Below are 5953 nucleotides of genomic sequence, written 5' to 3'. Positions count from 1 at the left end.
TCATTTATCTGTAGACATATGATTGATCTATTGATCATATCAATGATTTACAAAAGTCTGATATATCAGATCTGTTTTGAATGTAAAATGTTTACTTTGGGGACAACATATAAGTAATGTTTGATGTTTAGGTAAAAAGTGAGTACTACATAAAATTGTTATGATCTATATTGTCTTTTTTATGGAAACTTAAAAAATCATGGTTTAACTTATAGCTAGCTAAAATGTATAAATAATTGCTAATTATATAATATGCAAAAATGCATAATTCATTTTTCAAGCTTTAATATAGTTTGAAAATGCACCCAAATAAGACATAATAGCACTTACTAACAATATAGAAAAAATAACATTTGTTAATCATCTGATGTCCAAGATAGCTGTGCTCTAATGAAACTTAGCTATTGTGACTATAATTTTTTTCCCAAAAGAAAAACTTAAGAAATTACTTTATTTTTATGACTTTTATTATAGAGTGATGACTATTTTTTCTTGTTTATCTAATGAATCATTGGGATATCCTTGAGGGTAGGGATAGTCTTTTGCCTCTTTTTGGATCTTTAGCATTTAACACAGTGCCTGGCACATGGTAAATGCTTAATTAATGTTTATTGACTATATGACTGATATTAACAACCTAGGAGGAAAAAGAAAGGATCTGATAGTTTTTCTCAACCAAGGGAACATTCTTAAGATGGTCATTTCCTTTCTTCTACTGAAACTATCATGTTATACGCAAATATTTATTTACATGGTCAATTACTTTATAACTCTTTGATCAATTAAATTAATTTCCTGTTGTATAAATTAATCTATGCAGATTTTCTTATGTTAAATAAACCCAACATATTGCATCTCTTAAGAGTATATGTCTCTGATGTATGTTATAACTTTTTTAAAACCTTGACTCAAAAATTTAATGTGATCTTATTTTGAATGGACTCCATTTATTTTCACACTCAGCACTGTCATTTCCACATAGCAAAGCAGCTGGTTTTTGCTTTTGTTTTTGTTTTTTTTAAGCTAAGCAATGACAACTGCTACATTGCCTAGGAAAGCTCTTGCATTTGTCCTCAGTCCATTTGTTTTTCATTTTTACATTTTCTCTATATACATTTTTCCTCTCCTCCCACCCTAGCCAACATCTCCTTCTTTGCCTTTCCTTGCTTGGGCTGTCTAGTTGTACTATTAGAGGAAGAGCAGTTGGCTACAGAACAACTCCAACTAAAGGGAAAATAGGTAAGTCAGGCTGAAGGTAAGGAAGATGGCTGCCTGGCAGCCCTAGGATGGGTAAGTTTAATGAGAAGCAAGAGGTCATTCCTGAAGGGGATCTGGGAAAGGAAAGGAAAACTATCTCTAGATAGTTCTATGAAGGTACATGGAGCCCCTAATAACTCTAATAGATGCATACACACAGATGTGGCTGTGTGTGGATGTGGGACACTGATCTACTCATTTAAGCTCTCTTTGCCACCCAAACAGCCCTTTAAGGCAATCAGTTGCAGAGAAGGTGCTTTTTTACTTTAATAGACAAGTTTCTTACCTGGAACCATCTATACCAGAAAAATAATTTTCAAAAATTCATAGATGTGTTTCATCTCCATTGTGCTATGAAAGACTGAATGCAAAGATTTCAGTAGTTTTCAATTTCTTTTAATGATGCCATGTCTAATTTTGGCATGCTATTTCTAAGGACTTTATATACTGACTAGCTTAGAAAAACTTATATTTAGTCTCTACTTGAATTTCATCAGGTAAAACAATGTAGGTTTTGTGCCCCTGGTTATAGGTTAGCCCTCTATATAACCTATTCCCTCTTCCCAATAGATCTAAACAGACCAAACTGACTACCAAGAAGTGTATTAGATTTGCCCTACCCTTAGAAAATAAAATTAATAATAGCAATGAAGAGATTCAGAGAATTCTTTCATTAAATGAATATACTTGTTAAATTTAAAGTTTGAATCACAAACTGTAGATGCAAGACCATTGCTACTAAGATAGAATAAAGAATCATGGATTGTTAAAAGTTAAAAAACGACAAACAAAAGAAAAAGACTTATGAAGAACTTCTACATTAATTTCATCATTTTATAGATGAGGAAATTGGGACCCAGAGAAGTAATATGAATTGCCAAAACAAAAGGAAAGGGATTAAACTTTTCTATAGTATTTACTATTTGCTAGAAACTATGCTTAGTGCTTTACAATTATTATCTCATTTGATGCTCATAACAACCCTGAAAGGAAGGTGCTATTATTGTTCCCATTTTATAGATAACAATAGCTAACATACAATGCTTACATTGTGCCAAGCACTGTGCTAAGCACTTTACAATTATTATTTCACTTTATCCTTGCAACAATTCTGTAAGGTAAATTCCATTATCTCCATTTTATAGATGAGGAAACTGAGGCAAACAGAGGTTAAGTGACTTGCCCAGCATCTTTCCTGATTCCAAGCCAAGAGTTCTACCCAGTATATAACAAAGCTACCTCAAAAAGTCATACATCTGACAAGTAGGAGAGATGGGACTATTAATTAAAAATATCTATACAAATTGTTTTTTCTAATTTTTTTCACCGAACTCTAATATTTGAAATGTGACTTGTATTTCTGAATTTGCATAAACATTTCCCAAATGGACATCTGGTCTTTCTTTGGTGTGTAGCTTTTTATTTTTGATCCAGATACTTTGGTGCTGTGTAGACTCTGTCTTACCTGAGTAGACAACTCATCATATGACTTCACTTACAGGTTAGAACTATCACTCCCCTACTAAATCGTATCACTTCCCTAGTTAATAACTTCTATTGACCCCCTTATTTCCCAGATCAAATATTGACTCATTAGGGTCTTGAAAGTCCTTCACAACGTGGTTCCAGCTGACCTTTCAAGCCCCGTTAGACTTCATTCCTCTTCCTTTACTCTCCTGAGCCTTTGAATTTTTCTCATACATGGTACTGTGACACCCAATTTCCCTTGTTTTGTACATACTACTCTGTGCCTGGAATACTCTCTTCTTGCCTCTGCCCCTTAGAATTCCTAGTTTATTTCAAGGCTCAGATGAAATCACACATTCTTCCAGGTATGACTCTCCCCCTTAAAATGAACTTATATTCATATAGTATACACCTGTTGTCGTTCCACCATTTTTCAGTTGTGTCCGACTCTATGACCCCATTTTTAGTTTGCTTTTTTTTCCCCACAAAGATACTGCGGTTATTTGCCATTTCCTCCAAGTATAGACATGGAACTGAGGAAAGCAGGGCTGAGTGTCTTTCCCAAGATCATATACCTATTAAATGTGTGTGGTTTTAACTCAGGAAGATGCATCTTCTTGATTCCACTGCCTTATCTAGCTGGCACATATTTATGTATGTATGCAGTGTTTGGAATGATGGAAGGTAAACTTCTTGAAGGCAGACCCTGTCTCATTTCTGTCTTTGTATCTCTAGCAAAAGAGCCTGACATAAAGTAAATACCTGAATGTTTGTTGCTGAGAAAACTAACCTATCTTATCCTGTCCCATCCTATCCTATCCTATCCTATCCTATCCTGTCCCGTCCCGTCCTGTCCCATCCCATCCCATCCTATCACACCCTGTCCTGTCTAAGGATACTATACAAAGGTCAATTAGATCCAGATTGATGCTTAATTTACATACATAGTTTTAAGCCTTTGAACTGGCTGATTTTTAAAAATAAAATGAGCAGCAGTGTGTCTATACATTTATTAAGTATACCTAAAAATATTTAAAATTCATTGAGCTTCAGAATCACTAAAAACAAGGAATTTTTGAAAAGGCTACTCTTGTGCTATTTAAAATTAATGTAATCTGGAAAAATATAAAAAATAAAACATATATTATCAACTATAAATAAAAAGAAAGTTAAGGTTGATTGAAGGAGAAAGTAGCCAAGAATATTGGTTCAGCTTTTTAGAATGAACTTAATCCTGTTATTCTGTCAGTTGCTATAATCCATTTTCTTTTCTCTTTGAGTCCCTTACTGTCCCACATTGTCCTCATTCATTCTTGTCAGCTCTCTTCCCCTGAAAGTTCCTAGTTTACCTTCATCTCTGTTAGCTTTATCCACTTTATTAAGTTCTAACTTTATATAGGATCAGGAAATCGTAAATGTAGAGTTAGAAGGATTCTTAGACACTCTCAATTCCAATCCTTTGAGTTTATAGCTAAGAAAACTGAAACCCAGAGTCACTAGTAGATGTCTTAGGGAGGATTTGAATCCAGATGAGTTTTTTTTTAATTTGTTTTGTTTTGTTTTACTATAATCAGAATCAACCTACTGTACTGAATTTTAAAATATATATATCATTACAAATTTTTCTTAAGACCAATACTTATATCAGTTGTTCAGTAGATTTGACATATTCTTCAAATACATATTCAAAATGAATTAAAATTTTTTTCTAATTAAAATGTTAACTTGAAATGGCAAATTAGTCAATCATTTTTTCTTTAATTGTTTCATGTCTTGCTTTGAAAGTAAAATAAGGGAATAACATTTATTAAGCATATATTATGTTACCATCTTGTCTCTTTTCTTGGATATCTTCACCCTTATAGTGATTTTGGTTCTTTCCAAACCAGATTATTCTTCCTAGAAGAGGAAAAAAAGAAATAAAATAGGAATAGAGCAATTATTCTTTCTCTATGTTACCAGTTATCCCATCTACCCAGAACAATAATACTTCCCCATCTTTAAACCTCCTCCTTTCATATGTGTATGTATGTGTGTATGTTATGTATATATTACATATGTGTATTGTTTTAAGCTTTCTTCAATAGTCTCAACTCATTCTTAGTGTTAGCAATATATTCTAATATAATTAAGCTATAAAAGGAGATAGCCATCATTTTCCCTTAATGTTCTTATCACATTTACCATAGCAACCATTGTCCATTCTTTGAGAGAATTAGAAATTTTCATGATTACTTTCTCTGCTTTTTGAAGGGTGACATTATCATTAATTCAGTTTAAGAAATCATTAGTAGTTCTACTTTTGGAAGCAAAAGAACTCCCACAGATGTTGTGAAAATGAAAGTTTCAGAATCATCACTGCTCCATTATGCCTCTGTATCTGGTTTGGGATGCATTTCCTGAACTCATCATCAATATCCAGGTTGTCCATAATAAACTCCAATAATAGTACTCATTTTCTACTAGTCTTATTTAGAGCCTGCTGAAATCTGGATAGAACATTCTTATAATATGCTCAATCTATGTGCTTAGAAGCTATCAAGAAAAATAAAAAGAACTTAAATTTGTACTTCCTAAACTCATGCTGGCTCTTCATCACCCCTTCCTTTCTAATTATGAACAATGGATTTATTTAACATTGCTAGAAACTGAAATCCTACAACCTGCCTTTTTGAAAACAGAATTAACCTTCTTCGCCTATTTCTAGTTCTGTATCTCTTCCACTCTTCAAGATTTGAAAAAAGGTGGTTTAGTACATGTGTCTTAGCAATCACCTCTGCAGATTCTTTAATTTCACATCAGCTTCTTTGTGGGTAACGAGGTGCTTTTAAATTTTTTTCATATCTACCTACCACTTGAATTTCAGTTCTCTGCTGATTATTTTAATTCTTCACAATCTGAAGATTTCTTTCTGTGGAAGAGAAATATAAGCAAAATGTGAGTTTCATAATTCCATAATTTGTAATCATCATCTCTTTTATTCCAAATGTCAGGTTCATCCTTTTCCTGGTATTTGTCTTACTCTGATGTAACTTTCAAAAAGCCCCTTTTGTTTTCCTTAGTTATTTCAAATTTAGTATGAGTCAACAGTATGACACAGAATTTAATAAAGCTAATGCAAGCTCGGTCATGTTGATAGAAACATAATGTCTAGATTAAGTGGGATAATAATTAGAGCATGCCAGATGCTTGTCAAAACCCATTTGGATCATTCTTTTTTTTTAAAGGA

Source organism: Gracilinanus agilis, chromosome 3 (genome assembly GCF_016433145.1).
Source record: "Gracilinanus agilis isolate LMUSP501 chromosome 3, AgileGrace, whole genome shotgun sequence".
Classification (NCBI taxonomy): Eukaryota; Metazoa; Chordata; class Mammalia; order Didelphimorphia; family Didelphidae; genus Gracilinanus; species Gracilinanus agilis.
Note: the sequence above shows the minus strand (reverse complement) of the source record.